The sequence below is a fragment of the Chiloscyllium punctatum genome, chromosome 14 (genome assembly GCF_047496795.1).
Source record: "Chiloscyllium punctatum isolate Juve2018m chromosome 14, sChiPun1.3, whole genome shotgun sequence".
In the NCBI taxonomy this organism is placed as follows: Eukaryota; Metazoa; Chordata; class Chondrichthyes; order Orectolobiformes; family Hemiscylliidae; genus Chiloscyllium; species Chiloscyllium punctatum.
The window spans coordinates 15,893,073-15,917,427 of NC_092752.1; the positions used below are offsets into that span (position 1 = coordinate 15,893,073).

Sequence of the window (24,355 nt, forward strand, 5' to 3'; positions counted from 1 at the left end):
GATGACTGTTGGGTGAAACCAGGCCATTTAATATTCTGTAAATTTCACAGAACTGTAGACCATCATGTCCTCTGTGGAGATAGAGAGGCTGCAAGACCACTTTGGGTGCCAGTCTAACAATGCGCAAAGGACAGATGCAAAGTTCGACTATAAGACATAGGAGCGGGAGGAAGGCCATTCGGCCCATCGAGTCCACTCTGCCATTCAATCATGGCTGACGGGCATTTCAACTCCACTTACCCACATTCTCCCCGTAGTTGTTAAAGTACAGCCCATACTGATGTATAGCAAAGAGATTATCAACCACAGTTTTAACAAGCTGTGCATCTGAGATGGACAGTTTTTGTAACAAATACTACAGATTCCTTCTGCCCAATGTTGTCACCTTCTCCTCACCCGATAGGAAAGTCTTCCATTGCAGGGAGCAGCCTTGCGACCTCCGAGCCTGAAGTTTCTATTTTGAGATCTACCTCAGGACTTAATGACCACAAAGGTGTATTCTTAATGCAGTTCATCAGTTTGTCATTCAATATTTAAATCCTTCGAATGGCAGCAACAGAAGTGGGAGAGACATCTGTTCAGTCACGCTTCATGCAAAGTGACATCAATCACATTGCGGCCTCTGGTTTCTGGGAGAAACAAGCTGTGGAAAACGGACATTTCTCCAGCTTTATCTCTCTCCCGCCTCTCCAGACACAGGACATCTTCTCTGTCTGCATGCATTTTATTGGCCTTATCAACAGAGTCTCTTTAAGCATTGCTCATAATGTTGAAAAAGTAAGGCTTGCCTTTCCACAACAATCTTAGAGCACTTTAGAACAAAGAAGTATTTTTTGAAGTATCATCACTGTTGCAGAATCACAGAACCCCTACAGTGTGCTAGCAGGCCATTCAGCCCATCGAGTACACACCGACCCTCTGGAGCATCCCACTCAGGCCTGGCATTTTCCATGGCTAATTCACCTAATCTACACATCCCTGCACACTATAGGCAATTTAGCTTTAACAATCCACCTAACCAGCATATCTTTAGACTGTGGGAGGAAACCAGAGCACCTGGAGGAAACCCACACAGACACTGGGAGAATGCGCAAACTCACACAGACAGTCACCTGAGGGTGAAATCGAACCTGGGTCCCTAGCACTGTAAAGCAACAGTGGTACTACTGTGCCACCCTGTGATGCAGGAAATGCCACAGCTAATTTGTGCTCAGCCAACTTGCACAAACAGCAATATGATGATGGCCAAATAAACCCTATTTTGTAAATATTAAAGACAACATTCAGCTCCTGCCTCACTACAGTCTGGGTCCAAGTATAGACAAGGACCTGAACTCCGGAGGTGAGGTAAAGAATCGCTGTCCTTAACACCAAGGTAGCATTTGACCAAGTATAGCATCAAGGAGCCCTATCAATCCTGCAGTAAATGGGAACCAGGGAAAACTCTTTAATAGTTGATGTTTTTCCTGACACAAAGGAAGATGGTTGTGGTCATTGGCGGTCAATTATTTCAGCTCGAGGACCTCTCTGTGGGAGTTCCTCAGAATAACATGCTAGGCCCAAACATCTTCAGCTTCTTCACCAATCAGCTTCCCTGCTCCATGAAGGTTGGAGATAGGGATGTTCACTGATGACTGCATAATGTTCAGCACCATTCATGTCTCCTCAGACGCTGAAGCAGACCATATCAAAATGCAGCAAGACTTGGACAATATCCAGGCTTGGGTTCACAAGTGGCAAATGACATTCATGTCACAGAAATGACCATCACCTGGACAAATGCAGCTCCAGCAATACTCAAGGAACTTGACACCATCCCAGAAAAAGCAGCCCATTGATTGGCACCTACCGCCTTCAACATTCATACCCTTCATTAACAACGCACTGTGTCTTCAGTGTGTACCATCTCCAACATGCACTGCAGTAATCTACCAAAGTTCCTCCAATGCCTCTTTCCAAACCCACAACCTCTTCCCACCTTGAAGAGAAGCAGATATGTTGGAACACCACCACTTACATGTTCCCCTCCATGTAGCACACAAGTGGCACTTTTTCAATGTCGCTGGGCGAAAAATCTGGAAATCATTTCTGAAAAACACTGCAGGTCCACCTACACCACCAAACAGCAGAGGCTCAAGAAGGAACTTGCACATGGTCTTCTCTAGGGATTACATATAGGGATGGCCAATAAATGTTGGTCTACTCAATGAAGCCAATATTCTATCAACAATTTTTTTTGTAATTCCAAGGGATACAGGATAATGCAGGAAAATGTTGTTGATGTAGAAGATCAACAATTATCTAGTTCAAGATGAAGTGTCTGCTAATATTCAATGTTTCTAATCCCTTCTTGAAATATTATTTGATGAACATTCACTGGTTAGGATTTAACGCTATGCTCTTCATTAAACTCAATGTTATATCTACCTGAGCAGACAGGTAACACCTGGGTCAAACATCTCACCTTTGGTCACACAAAGCTCCCTCAGCTGCTGCAATAGGGTGGACAAAGTTAAAATCACACATCACCAGGTTATAGTCCAACAGGTTTATTTGGAAGCACTAGCTTTCGGAGCACTGCTCCTTCACCAGGTAGCTGTGGAGTAGTACATTAAGACACAAAATTTATAGTAAAATATTAGTGTCATGCAACTGAAATCTTTTGCTATAAATTCTGTGTCTTATGGTCCTGCTCCAGAGCGATCTGAAGGAGCAGTGCTCCCAAAGCCAGTGCTTCCAAATAAACCTGTTGGACTATAACCTGGTGATGTGTGATTTTTAACTTTGTCCACCCCAGTCCAATACGGGATCCTCCACATCATGGCTACATTAGGGTGTCAGCCTTAATGTTTGTCTGTCACTCACCTCAATGGGCTAACTACTGAACTACCTCGGAGCCAGAGGCATCAGGCTATTCGACTGCGTGAGGCATCGCTGAATTGCTGTCCCCACCCCAATTAGTCGCACAAACGGGCGGGGGCGGTGGGAAATAAACAAAAGGTCGGCATCCAAAACAAGACCCTCAACCCCCAGTCCAACAGAGAGCAGGAACTGAAGCTTGGACTGTTAGCTACATTCATGTAGCACCTACACAGTTCACATCCCAGGCCAGTAGGGTTCGATGCCCAGCTCCCCACCTTCTACAACCAGCCACTCTGTCTCTCTCTCTCTCTACATTCTGCAACCAAACTAAACCAGCCAGGGATATTAAAATGCAGCTGATGTGTGCTATGAAGCTGTTGGACAGACAGGGGGGTCTGCAAACAAAGATCAGTGTCTACCAGACGGACTGAGGCTGAGAAGGGACCGAAATACAAAATTAGGATTCGTCTGACGTGTGTAATCCCGGTTCAGAGGCAGGCTGTTTCTGGCAGAAGGTGGGCACTTCCTAAAGACCCGAAAACAGTAGCAATGGGAAACAAAAGAGCCGCCGATAGCTTTCCTTCGCTCGGAATGGCAAGCAAAGCTAACCAGCCCGAACAGTTACCGGAGTGGAGGTGTTAAAACAGATCAATGCAGTACACAGCAAGTGCCTCTTACCCTATCATCGTCCCCGTCCCTTTCAGCTCGGTGCTGAGTGCTAAGAAAGCACTGAGTTCTCACCCTTTGCCTGCGCTGCCTCTCGGGTCTGCGCCTCTCTCTCTCTCTCTTTCTCTAACACACCGCGGCTCAGTACACTGAGTTCCTCTCGCTTTCTTTCCTTCTCCCCAAGCGCACGCAGCCAGTCTTGTGTCTGCAGTGTCCCAAACTGTACACTGAGTGTCTCTCTCTCTCTCTCTCACACACACACACACATATACAGAGGCAGCCAGTCTCAGAGTGCTTCTGCAATGTGCGAGTCTTCTTACCCCAGACTGCATGTCACCCTCTCTGCATCTTTTCTCAGCCCTGCTCCTCCACAACCCAACCGTTTCACTAGTTTCCCCCCCAACCCGCGACTCCGTCTGTAGTCTTATCTCTTGTCATATCTGCATCTCGTTGCTCAAGTCTTTTATATTTCTTCCTTTACATCCAGTGTTTCCTGGTGAAAACAGATTAATTGTAGATTATTTATTTTACTCATTCCCTCCTTGATTTGCCTGTGTGTGTGTCTGTGAGTTTGTGTATGTGAGAGAGACTGTCTATGTGTGTATAACTGTGTGTATGTGTGTGTGTGAGAGAGAGGGAGAGACTGTCTGTGTGTATAACTGTGTGTATGTGTGTGTGTGAGAGAGAGGGAGAGACTGTCTGTGTGTATAACTGTGTGTATGTGTGTGTGTGAGAGAGAGAGACTGTCTATGTGTGTATAACTGTGTGTATGTGTGTGTGAGAGAGAGGGAGAGACTGTGTGTGTAACTGTGTATGTGTGACTGTATGTGTATAACTGTGTGAGAAACTGTTTATATGTGTATAACTGTGTGTGTGTGTGTGTGACTGTATGTGTATAACTGTGTCTGTGTGCATGTGTGTTGAGAGTGTGTGTGTCTTGGGCTCAGTCCCTTGGATCAACCCATTGAATGGAAGGAATCCAGTTCTTACCTACATGATGGCCCCACTCACCACACGTTGGGAGGGGGAGTGTTATGTCTCAACTCCTCTGACAAACTCTGCTTGCTCTCATCTCCTTCACAGAACAGTCAGCAGTCTTCGCCCTCCTAAAGCCATCCCACACTCTACCCCCACCCCTTCCTTCCTGATGGCACCACCTTCTGCCAGTGACCATGAGCTCCTCTGCCTGCAAGATGATGGGCAGACAAACAGGAACCAGTCTCCGCCACATTTTCATATTCAGCAAGAACACTGCCTTCAGAAGACTGATAGCAACAGACAGCGATACAGTAATGGAGGGTGGTTCAGGAACCAGAACCGTCCCTAAATTAGGGTAAATGCCCTGCTCTTTGGGGAACCCCTCACTGAGATCACAGGCACTTGGGAGCAATTGCAAGCTCAGAGTCAGGATGACACAATATAACCTTTCCTTATTTGCAATTTGGTTTAGCTGAAAGTGGTAAAGTGCCATTATCATTAAATGCAGAATGGATGGAAAAGCTGGAGATCAGCTGAAGAGAACAGAGTCATGCAATGTCATTTGGCCCAGGGAGGGGTCCCCAAAGCAGGGACAGCTCTATCAGTAACACTGGCTGATTCGATAACATTGGGAAAGTGATGAATACTGAGAGATTCAGTAATATCAGGAGATTCAGCAATGCATTCAGTAACAGCTAAATTAATAATGCCGAGACACAGGACCAGTTTCAATAACACTTAGATTAATTACACCATTAGGTTCAATGACAGATTCAGTAACATTTCGGAATTGGTATCCTGTTAGATTAAAGGCATAAAGGTGTCCTACATCATGATGAAAGAGCAATTCAGTGAGAGTCATATTGGATTAACTCTCCAAAATCAGATAAAATTCACCATCTGGCTTTTTATGTTTTTTATACCTATCAAGGGAGATAAATGGCTTCCGACAAGGGTGGGTATGTGTATCCTCTAAAGCTAAAGGCACTGCCATTGTGTGGGATAGGCTTCATTGACTTTTCCTGTCCATCATTGCTGCATGTAATTGTGTTGATCCCTTAAACTTACATTATCATAAACTCCATATCTTGATACTTGATTGAATTAACGAGGTGTAATACGGGTAATATATACGAGGGTTATTACATATATGGAATGTATAGTACTTGGTGGATTGATTTTGCAGTGTATTTATTTTACATTTGTTTTACTTCATCCTAAAACATGAGCCAGTATTTGAAAAAAAATCTTGAACAAAGTCATTTTCGTGTTGCAATTTCCATTTCCAAATGTCAAAGAGGCAGTGAAAGACATGAGGGGCAATAACAAGCCTTAAAACACGGGAGGGGAAAAGATCTTTAAATCCTTACCAAAAAAAAATTGTGCAGTGAAGGGAGGTTACCCAAGCTCTGTATGTTTCAAAACCAGAGTGACTTGGACTGGTATACCTTCTTTAAAAGCCACAAGACATTCAAAAATGCAGCACATGTGAGAGAATAGATGGAGAGAAATAGGAGTGATAACCAAAAGGATTTTGAGGCTTTTAAATAAAACAAGGGAAATAGCAAAGCTAAGAACTTTAGAAGGATGCTTTTAAAGTTTAGGAATTAAACATGTGAAAACTCTAACCTCAAACCAGCAATTGCACTGATGGAGCATTTTCCATAATCTCAGCAATCCCAAAGAGACACAGGGTCAACAACATACCTTTGAAGTTTTTGTTTCAGTTGCAATTTAAGGAAAGACACCAACCCCAATTTGTATGCTGCACTGTCCCATAAATAGAAATATGATAAATTGTCATATAATTACTTTGGAGGTGGGAAATGTCAGTGAGTACTCTGGGAATACTATTTGCTGTTTAAATAGTGCCATATTTTATCTTCACCTGACTGAGTCAGCTTAAAATCTTCCTAGATAGGCAGCACCAGCAGTGGAGAACTCCTGAACTATATGCTCAAATCTCTGGAGTAGGACTTGAACCCTGACCTTTTGATTTGGAGCTGAGAGCCAGGCCTGACGCTTGGGATGCAGAACATGTCAGAGTGAGTGAAAGGAGGCTGGGAAAGGATTTATCTGTGAAGATAAGGATTTTTGATGAACAGCACCAAGAGTTCAGGACCAAGAGATTATAATGATTCAATTCCGACAGTGTGGAAGCTGGCTGTTTAACTCATCAAGACCACAGTGACTGTCCAAAGAGCATCCCATCACAACCCCCCCTCCCCTCCCCCACCTTTTTCCTGTAACCCTGCAATTTCCTTGGCCAATCCACCTAGTATGCACATCATTGAACTATGGGGCAATTTAACATGGCCAATCCACCCAACCTGCACATCTTTGGACTGTGGGACAAAGCCCACACAGACATGGGGAGATTGTGCAAACTCCACACAGTCGCCCTAGTGAAGAAATGAACCTGGGTCACTGGCAGCAGTGCGAGCCAACGAGCTGCCCAAAGATAATGTAGAATATGTATAAAGATAAAGATAATATTAGTGAACTCTCAAAGGTATCAGTACACATAGGAGTAAATGGGAATAAAGAATGAAAACATGGACTGCTCTGATGACAGCTTTGCACCCAGTCCTGTTTGTATAGCAGCCTTCACCAGAGATGTGCATTTAATATTGACCTCTAATCTAATACAATAAACACAAATAAGCTTCTCTTGTCACCATGCTTATATTACTGCTTGTGTAGTAATTCAATACAGCACAGCGTTCCAATTTCCCAAGAGTTCTCTGCCAGGAAACATTTGCTAATGGGATCATATATCCCATTAAACAGTGGGTGAAAACAACCATCTCCATAAAAAAACTCACATTGTTTCACAACAGGGGCTGAAATGTGTAAATGCAACGTTCCCAATTACCTCATAATTTCCAAATCTTCCTAAGTGAAGCTAACTGCACATTTCGAAGTTTTAATACTTTAAAACTGCTGATCAGAGGTGGCTTGTAAATGGAAATTGTGTGTCAAACCCTCCATTAGGTCAGTAAGAGCAAAGTCAATTGTTGCTTGCTATCACAATGCTGGTCCAATATCAAAGCTTGAGTGAGCTATGAATTTCCTCCAGATAAGCATAAGAAAGACTCCCAGCACAAACTCTGGATCCTCTTCACCAACTCCACCTTCTCCCCTGGCTACTATCTGAGACTGAATCAGACTGTGCAAGCTTGGCATCCTGCTCAAACCTGAGCTGGGTTTCCAATTATTTATCCTCTCCACCACAAAGACGGCCAGCTCTCTAACATGGTCCAACCCTATTCCTTCCCCAGTCCACCTGCCATCGTCACCTCCAGATTAAATTACCATAATACCTTTTGTAGCTGGCCTTTCATACTCCCACATTATCAACTTTACGCAAAGCAAAAGGAGGCTGCTCTGCTCCTTTTCCAATCCAACTCATCGATCCAATCCTTATTGATTTACATCTTCTACCAGTCGCTCAATAACTCAAAAATTTTCATCCTTCCATTTACACCCTTTCATGCTTTTACACCCAACTCAACTTCCATTCCCTTCATTGACCCTGGTAGCCACCATATTGGTTGCAATACAGAAAGTGGTATTATCGTTAGACTCTTAATCTAGAGAGGTAAAAACAATGACTGCAGATGCTGAAAACCAAATACTGGATTAGTGGTGCTGGAAGAGTACAGCAGTTCAGGCAGCATCCAAGGAGCAGCGAAATCAACGTTTCGGGCAAAAGCCCTTCATCAGGAATAAAGGCAGTGAGCCTGAAGCATGGAGAGATAAGCTAGAGGAGGGTGGGGGTGGGGAGAGAGTAGCATAGAGTACAATGGGTGAGTGGGGGAAGAGATGAAGGTGATAGGTCAAGGAGGAGAGGGTGGAGTGGATAGGTGGAAAAGAAGATAGGCAGGTCGGCACAACATGGTTGAAGAGCTTCAGAGCAGAGGAAATGACCTGGGAGTTGCAGTGGGAGAGGGACTCCCTGAGATTCTTGTAGAGAGAGGAGGAAAACTTCCTCAAGGCAGGCATCCTCCAGGTCATGATTTTGGGAAAGATGGCAGAGCATGGAATATGAATTCAGTAAAAAAAATCTTGAATTAAAAGTCTAATGATGACCGTGAAACCATTTTCAAATTGTTGGAAAAACCCATCTGGGTCACTAATATCCTTTTCAGAAGGAAACTGCCATCCTTACCTGGTTTGGCCTACATGTGACTTCAGACCCACAGCAACGTGGTTGATTCTTAACTGCTGTCTGGGGCAATTAGGGATGAACAATAAAACCTGGCTGAATCAACGATGTCTACGGCCTTTGAATGAATTTTTTAAAATTTCCTCATGCTCTGCAGTTCCCTCTGAATCCTTCCACTTCCCTCTTCTATCCAATGCAGACACTTTGAACAAGCTAGATCTGTATCGACTGGAGTTTAAAAGAGAGCTGATCTTATTGAGATATCCTGAGTGGGCTCAACAGGGTGGTGTGGGAAAGTTGTTTCCCCTTGTGGGAGAGTGTAGGTTCAGAGGGACATAATCTCAGAAGAAGAGTGAAAGAACTGCCCAGTGGCCAGTATCCCATTTGAAGTCACCTTTTATTTACCTGTGCACAGTACACTGGCTGTGACCAGCCAGCTCAGAGTCAGCCCCCCTCAACTGAGGAGTTTCTAAATCACCTGGTCATATATTTTATTTTCTTTTACTTTTTTTAAAATGGGGATTCGAATTTCCTGGTGATTTATTTCCAAAACCATGACACTACCACCAATAGCAGCAGTGCTATCCCCTGCTTCTTTTTTACTAAGGAGATTCAAATCTCCTGGTGATTTATTTCTTTTTTTTCTAAACCCACACACTACCGCCAAACAGCAGCAGTGCTGTCTCCTGGTTATATTGGTCAGCTAAGGCTTTCATGGCTGGCCCAGGTTAACAACCCTGATCAAGGGTCTCATAGTCAACATGATCCAGCTAGTTCCAATCCCTACAAGGAGGCTATTTAAGAGGGAGATGAGGAAGCACTTCATCTCTCAGATGGTAGTGAATCTCTGGAATTATTTACTACTGAGGGCTGCTGAGGCTGGATCATTAAGTATATTCAAGGCTGAGATAGACAGATTTTTAATCAATAAGGGAATGAGAGTTACAAGGAAAAGGCAGGAAAGTGGAGTTGAGGATTAGCAGGTCAACCATGATATCATTGAACGGCAGAGCAGATTTGATGGACTGAATGGCCTACATTCACTGTCTTATGATCTTCCAGCCATGATCTTTTGAAGGATGGTGCAGTACAGAGGTTGTTCCTGCTCCCTAATTCATGTGCTCTTATGGTCTTTAATTTCACCTTTAAAATCCACTATTTTAAGCAAGTATTCCATCTCTATCCTAACATATCCCAAATTGGTTTAGTGACCCTTTCCTTCCACTTTTGAGAATCACCTTAGGATGTCTGGTTTCTGAACACGATATTAATGCACTTGTTCTATTACAGCCCACTGTTCCTACTCCCACTTTCACCAACATGAGATTTTATGATGACATTATCTTGTATGCAAGATAAAAATAGTTTAGATTTAAGTTTCCATTCTACAACTTTCTGTAAATGGACAGGGACTCGCTATCATAGAATCATAATAGATGTACAGCATGGAAACAGACCCTTCAGTCCAACCCGTCCATGCCGACCAGATATCCCAACCCAATCTAGTCCCACCTGCCAGCACACAGCCCATATCCCTCCAAACCCTTCCTATTCATATACCCATCCAAATGCCTCTTACATGTTGCTATTGTACCAGCCTCCATCACTTCCTCTGACAGCTCACTCCATACACGTACCACCTTCTGCGAGAAAAAGTTGTCCCTTAGGCCTCTTTCATATTTTTCCCCTCTCAAACTAAACCTATGCCCTCTAGTTCTGGACTCCCTGACCCCAGGGAAAAGACTTTGTCTATTTACCCTATCCATGCCCCTCATACTTTTGTAGACCTCTATAAGGTCACTCCCTCAGCCTCCGACACTCCAGGGAAAACAGCCCCAGACTGTTCAGCCTCTCCCTGTAGCTCTGATTCATTGTCTTTAATATTGTGGTGAAAAGCTGACAGTTTTGATAAATATATTTACTGAGAATTAGGAATGGGGTAGAACATTAGGTTCTTAACTCTATTCCACAATTCAAGCAATTCCAGGCTGATCAGCACCCCAGCTCCATTTGTCTACTTGTATTTTAAAGTCAGTTAACCAACAAAATGGGCTATTTCAGTGTTAAAAATTTCATTTGCCAAAGAATCCACAGATATCTGAGAAGGCTCAGAGTCTCAAACCTTACCATTCTTTGTATGCAAAAGTGTATCCTAACTAAAATCTGAATTTTAGTTCTAATTTTTGGGTAACATCTCTTTGTCCCTGATCTGCCCTGTCGTAGGAAATAGTCCTCATTACTTTCCCTATCAGATCCTGTTAACATTTAATTATACCTCACTCAGTCAACCACCCCCAATCTCCCTCTCTCAAGGGAATACAAGTCCATTTTAATACAATCTGTCCTCATAATTTAACTCTGTCAGCTCCAGTATTGTTCTGGCAAGTCTGTAATCTTCACCCCCTTCAAGATCAATATAGCTTTCCTGAACTGTGGTATTCAAAATGGAGTCTGACAAAGGCTTTACAATAACTGAATTATAACCTTTGCTCTCTCTATATATTACCTTCATGCATTGTATTTCAGCACCTTTCAGGTAAAGACTAACATTCAATTCACATCTTTAATTGTGCATTATAACTGTTTGCTTTTAATGGTTCGAGTACTTGAATTTCCACTTGCATATGCGCCACTACAGTTTATAGACCCTAACCATTTATAAAACACTTTGATTTGTCTTCTTTGGGTCCAAAATAGATGACCTCACACAGTTTTCTGTCAAAGTCTATTTGCCACAATTGTACCTATTCTCTTAATTTGAATTTTCTTCAAAATTCTTCACGCAATATGCTGATTACTAGCAAGGCCAGAATTTGTTGTCCATTCCTATTTGTTGCAATTCAGTGACTTTCGAGGTCATTTCAGAGGGCAGTTAGGTGTCAACCACATTGCTGTGGGTTTGGAGTCACATATGGACTCATCAATGATAGTTTCATGGTCACCATTACTGAAACTAATTCCATTTGATAATGATAATTCAATGATAATTGAATTTTAATTAGCTAATTGGTTAATTAATTAACTGAATTCAAATTCCACCCTGGTAATGTCATTACCATTACACCACTGTCTCCCCCCATCTCACTTTGCAACTTCATGCTTCCATCTGTACTACTGGCTGCATTCTCTTACATTTCATCTCCAGTCTTTGATATAAAGTCTCTTTATAAGTTATCAATAAATATGATGAAATGCTAATGACCCACAGTAGATTCCTGGGGTCTGTCACTTCTCATGGCCCAGAGAACATTTCCTTTATACAATACCCACCTTCTGGATGACCATATCAATGAAATATCTTAATGATATTAAACACTGCCTCAAAAACCGTAACTCGCTTTGTCAAACATGAGTTGTCTGATCAAGCCATGTTGCATCCTTCTGATCAACCCATAAGTGTGCGGTTATTCCATCTATAAAGGCAGATTATAAAAGCTTGCTCAGCAATAACATTAAGCAGTAATTACCAGGTTGTGTGTTTAACTCTTCTTCAATCTTGAAATGATATTAGTAAATCGCTGCTCTAATAGCACAACTTCCAAATTAAGAAAGAGTTGAAAGACTTTGACAAACACTTTGACCTATTTACTTTAGCCCCCGGATTGTAAATCATTAAGTACGGCACATTTACATACTTTAAGTTCTATTATTTTCTCCATTATCTTTAGTCCAATTAGTGCTTCCATAGATTTGTTTTTAGTTTCCCTTCTATCAATGATACTTTATCCATGAGGAAAATAGATAGAAAGAACTTGTCCAATACTTCTCTTTTTAACTAGTCTCTTCCACGATTCAACCAATAAAGAGGACGCTTATCAGATGTCATACCCCAACCACGCTGTGTTAATTCAATGCTATCACAAGAGTGCAGCTCTTCTTTGAGATTTTCCATTGCCTAACTAATAATGTCAACACAAAGATTTTTTTTAAGAAGAGCTTCCATCTCATCGAGGCAGCTTCAGGGTCAGCGAAATTCCACAACTTGCTGTGAAAATTCTGCTCATATTTTGACAGCTCTGACTTAATTCCATTATAGTAGCTGAGACAATCCATGACATTTTAAAATCATCAATAACATTCTAAATCAAATGACCAAAACTATTCTTAAAAGAAATAAATTTACTCTACATCCCAATGTTAATGTATCCTTTAAAGAAATCCGAGATCCAGATTTGCATTTTCAGCAAAAAAAACTAATGATTTATTTCCACAGATTGCCAAGTTTAATTGAAATCTGCCAATTAAGTTTGAAAATTTATTATTTCCAAACAAATTAACAAACTACCCTTCACCCATCTTCAGTGGTAGTGCAGAGATGATATACGTTGTGTGGGATAGTAATGTTTGAATTATTAACCAACTCAGGAGCAGTCATCCATAGAAACTGGTTCACTGGTTATGTTCAAATCATAATTAGGGTGATTATTAAGATTAACTCCTAAATTCATGTTTAGGAGGTTATATTTTCACTCACATTCTCACAAGCACACCTCTTGTGGCTTTTTGCACCTTATTTCTGAGCATACACTGAGCAGAACTCTCACTCCTCTCATCTCATGGAAATGGGGCTGTGACCCCTTTCTGATGTGACTACTTCCCAAGACCAATGTCACGTCCTTTGTGCCCATAGATTGACTGGGCTTCAGAAATGATTTGGTTAGTTGTTACGATTGACTATACCTCCACATTCTCTTATGTCACGATGAAATGAGATTGCTAAATAATGACTAAATGCAAACAACCTCCTGTGTTCTTACCAAAGGAAAGAAACCAAATGCAGAGATGTGAGAGAAATTGGGATTCGTTTCAAGAAATCGCTAGACTGATTTCACAATTCAGCTGGCAGTCCAATTTTGGAGTTAGTGTGATATCTGCAATCACACTCTCACTGACACAAGATGCTTCTGCTGTAATTAACTATGGCAGAATGCACAAGCTATAGTCTGACACTCCCCAGCGGCCCAGCCTTTGGCATAATTCCATTATGCTCATAATTCATGCTAAATATACATGATATAACAAGTCCCACCAAGAGGTGTGTAATAACATCTCTGAACAGGTTGATTAGAAAATATCTACAGCATGAAAAGGAGCATATCACCAGACAGAACCACAAAGTTACATAACATTGTCTTTCCAGCAGTGAACTGAAGCCATTTGCTTATCCCTAGATCAATCTGCTACTTTCAAAGTGGCATTGCTCCAGCAAACCAGCTTTACTGCCATTCACTTCAATTTCTTTCCCCTCGATCTTTCTGAAGCCTTGAACTGTTGTAGAGTGGAGGGTCCCAGGTGCTCCAGTGCCTACCTCAAGTATTCTCTTTACGTTCTTTATTCTGAACATTGGCAAAGCAGCCTGTTTGACTACAGTAGGGACTAGTTGACTCAAAATCATCAGAGAGCCAGCTGAACTTTACTCTTCCTACCTCAGGGATACTGGGCCCAATTATATATGCTCCAATCCCTTCCACGGCTAATTCTACACCAGGCCAGGGCTTCCAACTGGGCCATCCTATCTTGAATAGTTTAGCTATTCACTGATTGAAATCCCCGAGCCACTGAGGGTGCTACTGAATAACCTGTAATACTGAGATCTCAAAGGATAGAAATAAGCTGAAGATTTTTTCCTGTTTATAAGACCGCTGCTTCCATTAAGTCAGCTTTCTTATTCCACAGTCTTTTGAGTGCCAGCAGACAATCCCTTTTGAGAGTTGAAAAGCTATGTCCTTCAGTGAGTCTGTTAATGTATTCCCAACTGTAAGCCTGAGTGATGTAAGAGATTTAAAGTTGCTGATATTTTGTATAAATTATTTAAATAGGACCAATTTAACTTGCAAACATGTTACTCTTACTTAGATTTAAGGAGATATTGAAGTGACAGCAATATGGGAAGTCTAGCCAATCCATTCCACGTAGGTATACACTCTCTCAGCATGAATAAATAGTCCTAATCACTTTTACACCACTTTAGGCAAAGGTTTGCATCCACACATCTAATCTAACCTCAAACGGTGATACAGTAGGCCATTCTAACAAATGTTTTACAGGGGAATGCCCACAGGTCTGAGCAGAATTCTTATTTTACCGCACACCCATTGTTACTCTCAATTGATTTCAACGGAACATAAACACATACAAGATGTAAGAGCAGTGTTGTTCTCAATCCCATCAATTTATCAATAAGGGTATTAGGTTAGCATTAATTTCAGAATTTTTGCCTCAACCAGTGAAAGGAAATTCATCAACATCAGCCTTCTGTGTAAAAAAAATTAAATCTGCCTCAAACTGAGATGCCTACAAACAGATTTGTTAGGTATTCTCTACCACAAAATAAAAGTATACATACTTGAATTCTTTTGTTTCCATCAACCGTCTGCCATCGGCCTTTGCTCATTTTTATAATGGAAGTTACTTATGTAAATACCCATGTCAACAATCATACCCAAACATCAGTTCCTCAGGCAATGAGCAAAAAGTACACCCTCCAATCAGTGGTAGCACTACAGTACCATGGTATGACATTTTCCAGTTTCACACCCGACACTAAAAAGAAACGCTTATGCTGAAATAAACCTTATGGTTTTCAAATCGCTTTATTCTATTTAATTACATATACAGTAAGAATGTAATATTAAAGTCTTACAAAAAGATTAAGATAGAACTAATATGGCTTCAAACTAATTAAATCGGCATGCTCAATTATCCCCTCACATCTAACTCTGCTTCATCTGCAGACGACCTTGTCCAGAACAGGTGTGCAAGTAACTACGAAACAAAAACTATACATGCAAATCCCAAATCTGTGGCTAAGGACCAGGAGCACAAACCCCCAGCCGATGTTCTCCCCTTTCTATTCCATTTGGCTGTATATCCATACTTGGGTGTACAGTGCATTATCTCAAAGTGTGAAGAAGAGACAAAGCATAGAAATGCTGGAGTTGGGAGCAGCCTCCAGTGGGATATAGACTTGTGAAATGGGCAGACACAAGGAAGATGAAATACAATGCAGGGAAGACTGCAGTGATACATCTTTGAAAGGCGAACAACAAAATGGACTACAGATGGTACAATTTTAAAAGGAAGTTCAGCATTAGAGGACTCACATTATTCTTTGAAACTGGTATCAAACACTGATAATGCTATTGAAAACAAAATGAAACCAGATCCTTGATATTCTACATAGTGTTCTAGAGTACAAGAGCGAGGGCAAGATCTTTATAACTGGTTAGCCCTCAACCTCTGTGTCCAGTTGTAGAGACTACACTTTAGAAAACTTATCAAGGCCTTGTATAATGTATCAAGGGGATGTACCAGAAAGCAGATAACCAGGGTAAGAGTTTTTAGCTATGTGAAGAGACTAGAGAATCTGGGGTCGTTCTCTTTACAGCAGCAAAGGCTACAATGAAATTTAACCGAAGAATTCAATATTAGCAGTAATTTTGACAGAATAGATGGAGAGCATTTGATTACACTAGAATTAGAATTACATCTTATCGTCATATATACTCAAGTGCAGGGATACAGCAGTACAATGAAAAGTGTGTAATGTCACCATTCTGGGCACCATCTTAGATACAAAGGTACCTTGGTACAAAATCTTAAATACAAAGTAGAAAAATAAGGAAATATAGTTAAAAGTTCATCATTAAAGCCCTTAGTACAAAGTAGAAAAATAAAGAAATAAAGTTAAAAGGTCAACATTGCAGTCCTTCTTAAGTACCAAGACACTCCCCACAAGGGTTCCATCTCCTTCACATTGGACTCAATCGCCTTGTGCATGCCACCAGAGATACTGGGAGATCTCTGTTGCCACCGCACTGAGCTCACTCTTCATTGCATTAGTCTCACTCTCCACCGCGTTGGGCTCACTCCCCACCACGCTGGACTCACTCCCCACCACGCTGGACTCACCCTGTCGCTCTACCCTACGATCTCTCACTGTCCTCTGCACTAGCTTAGCTTGATCTCTCTCTCTACAGAAGACAAGTAGATTAAAGAAAATCAAAGCCTCCCCCAACACTGAGAGGCTCCTGTATCACACATAGAAGGGTGACCTGACAGAAGCTTATAAGATTATGAATGGCATGGATAGAGGGGAAAGTATGAGACTTTTTCCCAGGGTGGACAGCTCAGTTGCTAGGGGACACAGATTGAAGGTGAGAAGAAGGAAGTTTAAAAGATTTGTGTGAGGCAGGTTTTTCACACAAAGGGTGGTAAGTGCCTGGAATGCGCTGCCAGAGGTGGTGGTGGAAGCAGACACAACAGCAGCATTCAAGAAGCACCTGGACGAATACATGGATAGGAAAGGAATAGGGGGATACGGATCTTGTAAGTGAAGACCGTTTCAGTTTGGAAGGGCAAAATGTGTCGACACAGGCTTGGAGTGCAAAAGTGTATGTTCCTGTGCTGTAATGTTCCTTGTACATTGTATTGGAATTAGATGCTGTGTCTGGGAACAGGACATAGCACATGGGATGAGAATGACTCTTCATGTGGATGTGGACTAGTAGGAGGACCAGTAGCCAAGAAGACACAAAGGAACTGGGTATATATATTATGATAAGGAAAAGGTACCGCACTGTGGAGAATTAGCAAGTGAAAGGATGTAATTGCACAGCTTTTTCAAAGGGTAGGCATGATTAGCTGAAAGGTGCTATAGAATTTTATGACTCAATATTTAAAGTAATTCTATAGTTTAACAGAATGGTTGACAGAAGCATAGCACGACTACAGTTCTAAAATAAAATTTATTTTAAAATGGGACCAGATTTACTTAGTCATTGATGTTGTGCCCTAGATGACACTAACAGCCCTGTTATAAAGCAACGCATCTTCATACTCATTAGGTGCAAAATGACAATCTCTTTGTGACTGCAATCAATTCCATCAATTTTCTATCAACTACAATTTGGATATCATACTTCACAGGAGACACAAAAACTCAGTCACTTCCAACATTATTTTGACTTAAAGCCAATAATCTGTATATACACCCACCAATCTGTAAAATTCTCTTGTACATATTCAAGATCCCTCTGTTTACAACAATTGAACAATGTGTTTGTAAAAGCACAAGTTTGACTAAACACTGAGTGTAAGCAGCAGAATACAACACTGCAAAGTAAAATGTTTGAGCTGTAATACGACAGCAGAAGTACCACAAGATTTGTGTTCTAATAATAATGTAATTCTTTAATAATTCTGAACAGGAACAATAATTCAGCCATTAGGCATTTTGTGCATAGACTCTCAAAACGACAGGTTTAACAGCAATACTGATGAATAGTTGACTTCAATTACCCACCCTTGCAATGTTTGACTGCTTTTATTTTGCAGGTCTGTCACACAGACCATTCAAGCACACAGACAGTTTGGTGATTGGTGATAATGTGGAGGAAATCTGGATGGCTTGAGAACTTGTAATGGTTCTATTTTTCAATTCTCAGTGGGTATGAAGCTGGCCATTGGCAGAGCCTGAGAAAAAGGAACCTTTTTCACAATATCAGAACCAGGATTGCCCAGGTTAACTCTGAGTGAAACTCCTACTGCCCAAATAAAAACATCCTGACCTCAATCTCAGGAGCATGTTTCCTAGCACTACCAGCAGGGACTGTCACATTGCCCTCACCTTCTGTACATCCATCACCTCTTAAAGAATTGACCAAATTTCTCCGACTGAAGACTTGTGCACAGTACATTGATTGCCAAATTCATTTCACTTACAGACTGCAAAATGCTGTCTTCTTTTAAGCCAACCCAATCTACCTTTAGCAATTGTCTCCAACGAGTCGCAAGAAATCATTAATCCAACTTCAGTACACAGAGAAATTATAGCGTTATTTTTTTTAAAGTAACTATTTGAATACTTCTTTATTGGTGATAACAATGCCAGACATGGGAAAAACGGAATGTCTCAGGGGGAGTCAAGGATCAACCAATGAAGAGTCTGCATACATGTCAACTGAACATGGCCGACATGAGCAGAGACATGTTGTGTGACAACAATGGAAGCATGAAAGTTTGCAGTTGGAGGAGAGAATTCCTAGGATAATATCTCCAGAAAGATAGCCAATTAACATTGACACTCCTATGCCAGAAGGAAAACTTACAACAATTGACTAAGTACATTCATTATGTGCAAACTGTTCAAATCCAATTCTTTATTCTGAAAAAGCAATGCTAGCTGTAGCTGATCACAGATTGTACTTTCAAAATCTGTTATTAAATTGGATTCTCCCAGAACTCCAAGGTTCTGAGTAAGTTAGGCTAAAGTGAACATGAGAGACTGCAATGAACATTGCCAACAGATGGAGTGAATTACTGAGACAGCCGCCATTAATATCCAATAATGCAGAAACCACCAGCATTCTCTGTCCCCTTTTGACCTTCCATATTGTCAGCATTCCACATTGAGAAGTCTCAAATACATTAAAAATGACAGCAGAACCAGAATGGAAAAAGCTGGAGATAGAATTTGGATTGGAGTTAAAATAATTACTCAATTGTCAAATGAGCTTTGCAATCAGCTGATCTCTAGCTGGAAGGATGTCTTCAGGCTTAACCATGTCTTCCTGTCATTTCCTGACAGGCATCTTAGAATTCCTTCCTTCATACGAATTGATACCAAAACCCACAGACTTGGCAAGCAACAGCAATTCTGCCTTTCTGAAAGATTGCTTACAGTTGCTTTATTCTTTATAACTATCTCAATAACATATTTACTGAAATATTAAAATAAAATTTTAAATGTTGATCTATTTAGAGATTTTCATTCCTTGACCTTCTTTGTTTAAAGATGACAAGCTCAATAGTTTCAGAGAAAGGAAGACTAATCCATATGCAAAGAGTGTGCCCTATCCCAACCTTTAATGATACATTATTGTCTTTGCTCAACTGGTCCACAGTCATGTGTTACTCCACCAACTGGTCACTTATGGGCAACCCTTCCTATTACTTGCCCCCTAATGCTTGCGTTATCGCCTCCCCCACATTCTGGCTCAGTAAGGATTCCACATGTTTCCAGGAAAACCGGGCTGCCCCTCTTAGGAGCCTGAGAAATCAGTGTTTGCATACATCCTGACCACCTCAGCTGACCCTATCCCATTCCCCATCAGTAACTGCATTTCCAGCAGGCATCTGGCGTCAACAGTTATCAAGCTGATTTTCCTTCGATCATGAAGGGTCTGGTCTCTGTCACCCTGAGCCAGAAGTTCAAGTCCCACTTTGAATGGGAGATGCATGATAATGTGTTGATTTAAAAACAAAACTCCCTCAAACATGGATAGCGGCCACCTCTTTACCCATGAGAAACCCATGCCAGGATAGCCAGGCCACTCCTGCTCATGAAGCATCGCTGAGCAACTCTCAGAAGAAGCTGCCAACAATTTCCTCTTCCTGTTTATCAAGAGGCACTTGGCCTGCACTCTGCATCTCCCCAGTGGCACTGGCATAATCAGGAATCCAGTTTGCGATGAATCAGATACAAGGACTTTCCTGTTCTAACAACATACTGCACGCATGATTGAGACCACATCTGGAGTACCATGTATGGCTTTGGTCACAGTACATAAGGAAGTATATGTTTGCTTTCGGGGTGAAACAAAAGCTTATTAGATTGATTCCTGGGATTAAAAACTCGTCCTTTGCAAAGCGAGTGAGTAGAATTAGCGTATGCTTTGTAGCTTTAGAAACTTTGAAAGATGACCTCATTGAAATGCACAGGACTTTCAGGGAGCTTTTAAGACATAGGAACAGAAGTTGGCAACTTGGCCCATGGAGTCTGCTCCCCCCATTCAAAGAGATCATGGCTAATGTGATAACCCTCAACTCCTGCCTTTTCTCCCTTAACCCTTGATTCATTTTTTGATTAGAAATCTGCCCACCTCAGGCTTGCTAACAACCCAGCCTTTACAATCCTCTCGGGTAAAAAACTCTTACGGAAGACATTGGTCCTCACCTCTGAGCATGGTCACAGCACCAAGGACCCCCAGGTTCAATTCCACCTTTGAGTGACTGTCTGTCTGAGGTTTGTACATTTTCCCCACACCTTTGTAGGTTTCCTCTGGGGGGTCCAGTTTCTCCTCACAGTCCAAAGATGTGCAGGTTAGGTGTATTGGCCATTGCCCATATTGCCCAGGGATTTGCGGGCTAGGTGTATTAACCATGGAGAATGCAGGACCATAGTGTAGGGAAGTGGGTCTGGGTGAGGTGTTCTTTGGAGGGTTGGTGTATACCCAATGGGCTGAAAGGCCTGCTTTCACATGATAGGGATTGTAAGTGTGTGGCTCCTTATTCTGAGATTATTCCTTCTGGTCCCAGATTCTCCCAGAAGAGGAAGCAATATTTCCATATCTACCTTGTCAAACCTCTTAAGAATTTTACATGTTTCACTAAGGTTGCCCTTCATTCCTCTAAACTCCATAAAGCCCAACCTAATCCACCTCTCCTCACCATGGGCGGCACAGTGGCACAGTGCCAGAGACCCGGGTTCAATTCCCACCTCAGGCGACTGACTGTGTGGAGTTTGAACGTTCTCCCTGTGTCTGCGTGGGTTTCCTCCGGGTGCTCCGGTTTCCACCCACAGTCCAAAGATGTGCAGGCCAGGTGAATTAGCCATGCTAAATTGCCCGTAGTGTTAGGTAAGGGGTAGATGTAAGGGTATGGGTTGGTTGCACTTCGGCGGGGCGGTGTGGACTTGTTGGGCCGAAGGGCCTGTTTCCACACTGCAAGTAATCTAATCAATAATAAAATCCCTGCACATCAGGGATCAATGCCAAAATGCCAATTTACTTTTGCCTAGGCAAGAATTCAAAACCCTTGCTCATAATACTGCAGTTGTGGTCTTTCTAGTTTTAGCAAGGCTTCCCTACTGTTAGGTTGCAGTTCCTTTGAAATAAAGGCTGACATTCCATTTGCCTTTCCTATAGGAACCTGCTACACCTATAGGCTTCACACATGATGACCCCTAAATCCCTCTGTAGTATTTCAGCAGTCCTTTTCAATTTAAATAATACTTGGCTCCTCTATTCTTCTTGCCAAAGTGCATAACCTCACATTTTCCACACTATTTTGTATCTGCCAGGTTTTTGCTCACTCTCTTAGCCGGTCTATCCCAGTACGTACTCCTTGTGTCCTCCTCATTACTTTCTTTCCCATCTACATTTGAGTCAACTATAAACTTGGTGATAGCATATTAATTTCTAACATCTAATTGGTCAATATATAAACCATAAATAATTGTGGCCCCAGCACTGATCCTTGTGGCACTACAATAGTTACATCGATCGCCATTCTGAAAATGCTTCCCTTATCACACTTCTGTGCCTTCTAATAATTTGCCAATCTTCTACCCATGTTAATGTACCATAAGACCATAAGTAGGAACAGGAATAGGCCGTTCGGCCCCGCGAGCCTGTTCTGCCATTCAATGTATCCAGTTGATTCAACATTCCTCATGTCCACTTTCCTGCCCTTTCCCTGTAAAATCTTGATTCCCCTACTCATCAAAAATCTATCCCAGCCTTAAAAATACACAAGGACTCTGCCCCACTGCTCTCTGTGGCAAGGAGTTCCAAAGACTCTCAACCCTCTGAGAGAAGATATTCCTCCTCATCTCAGTCTTAAACTGGCGCCTCTTTATTCTGAGACTATGCCCTTTGGTCCTAGACTCTCTCCTGAGGGGAAACATCCTCTCAGCATTTCTCCTTAAGAATCTTAAATATTTCAATAAGATCATCTTTCATCCTGTGTATCGTTATTCAAATAGTTGCTCTGCATTGTTCGCATATCCTTTTGCCCGAAACGTTGATTTTCCTGCTCCTCGGATGCTGCCTGATCTGCTGTGCGTTTCCAGCACCACTCTAATCTCTAATCTTTTGTTTTGTAAGCCTATTTTTCACCTCTCCAAAATTTTTCCCTGCTCTAATTACTCTGTCTACAGCCCTAACTATTCAATTCACCAGGACAGTTCTAAATTCAAGTGAAGCCAGTATCTGACTGCAACAGCTCGCTTCCACCATAGTATTGGTGGCCATGAACTGAAACCCATTCCATCCACATCAACCTTTACGCCACACATTTAATCCTTTGACTTTATTTACTTAATGCCATGTTTCCCATGGTCCAGATAGTAATCCCAAGATTATCACCTTGGAGATTCTGCTTTCTAAATTTAGCACCTAACTATTTCAATCTTTTCAGCAGTGTCCTAGTCCAAGAAATAGAGAGATTGTTTCCATGGGCTTGAGAATCCAGAATTGGGGGTCACAATCTTACGATAAGTAGGTTGGCCATTTAGGACTTTGGTGAGGATTTGTTCCTTCATACAGAGGGATGTAGACACTTGGTCATTGAGTATATCCAAGACTACAGAATAATAGATTTTAAACCTTATGAGCAGGAAACTCGAATCGTTGCAAAAGATCCCCCCGATGATTTTTTAAAATCATTTACTGGATCTGGGCATTGCTGCTTGGGTCTGCATTTATTGCCCATCCCTAGTTTCCCTTGAGAAGGTGGTGGTGAGCTGCCTTCTTGAACTACTACAGTCCATTTGGTGTACATTGTCATTCGGGAGGGAGTTTCAGGATTTTGACCCAGAAACACTGAAAGAATGGTGATATACTTCCAGGATGGTGAGTGGTTTGGAAAGGATGTTGCAGGAGGCAGTGTTCTCTTCTAGATGGTAGCGATCATGGGTTTTGGAAGGTACTTGAATAGTAGAAATGACTCGAGGGACAACGTAGCCCATTCATACACTACTTCATAAATTTTTCTGGAGCTCCATTGAATGCAAACTTTAAATAACCCACTGCTGTTTAAGCCAGGAATTGTCTAAGTGAGTCAAGTATTCCAGACATATATACATATTTGATATTTGCCTCACAGATGAAGTCAAAGTCCTTAAACTGGGTAACAGCCAAATAGAATACCTTAAGCCACTTCTGAGTGGCCACATAAACATTGTGAATCATTAGCTACCTACAAATTAGAGCGATATTTTGCCAATGACAATTCTGAAAATGGTGACCCAAGTCAAATGGATTCTAATTGGTTCCACTGGATGTGCTAAACATGAAGTACTCATCAAGATTTTCCAAATTATCTGTTAGTAAAGTTGTTCTATTTGAAAGGAGCTCCTTAACTACAATGCACATGCAAACTGGAATAGCCAAAGTGGAAATTTTTTTGTCAATGTTTTGGCAATGTAATTATGGCACAAATTGTGTCATTATGTTTGGCAAACAAACAAACCCACTATTTTGCAAACACTGTTGCTGTAGTTTCACCCAATTAACTGTTTAATGGAATTACAGGCTTTACACTGATATTATGTGGGCAAAGAATCACTTAAAGCATACAGCGTAGCAGCAGGTTATTTAGCCCAATGCAGGAGTTTATACTCTCAAATCTCCTTCTGTTTTAATTAATTCTCATTGTTGCGTCCCTCCTTTCCATTCTTTTCAAAGGCATTGAGCCACCCTTTGAACATTCATTGGACTTCACTGTTAACTGTTTCACACTCCACAGAGCTTTTCATTCTTGTAGGAGATGTAGGCATGGCTGGTAAGGCTGGCATTTGTTGCACATCCTTAGTTGCCCTTGAACTAATTGGCTTTCGAAGCCTTTTCAAAAAGTAGTTAAGAGTCAACCACAGCAATGTCTGCCCAGCCCTTGGTCTGG

General features: G+C 41.6%; 1 protein-coding gene across 8 annotated transcripts in view; it reads right to left on the reverse strand.

Annotated features, from left to right (window-relative positions):
- The window catches only part of psd3l (pleckstrin and Sec7 domain containing 3, like), a 435,109-nt gene that overhangs the window by 337,367 nt on the left and 73,387 nt on the right, over window positions 1-24,355 (reverse strand). For 2 of the 8 annotated variants that reach the window (XM_072583940.1, XM_072583938.1), the window contains exon 1: window positions 3,541-3,644. The exons of 4 other annotated variants lie outside the window; for them this stretch is intronic. The gene's annotated coding sequence lies outside the window, so the exon portion shown is untranslated. Of the gene's footprint in view, window positions 1-3,540; window positions 3,697-24,355 lie in introns of those variants that run through there. 2 more of the 8 variants (XM_072583941.1, XM_072583939.1) reach the window with 2 other exon arrangements.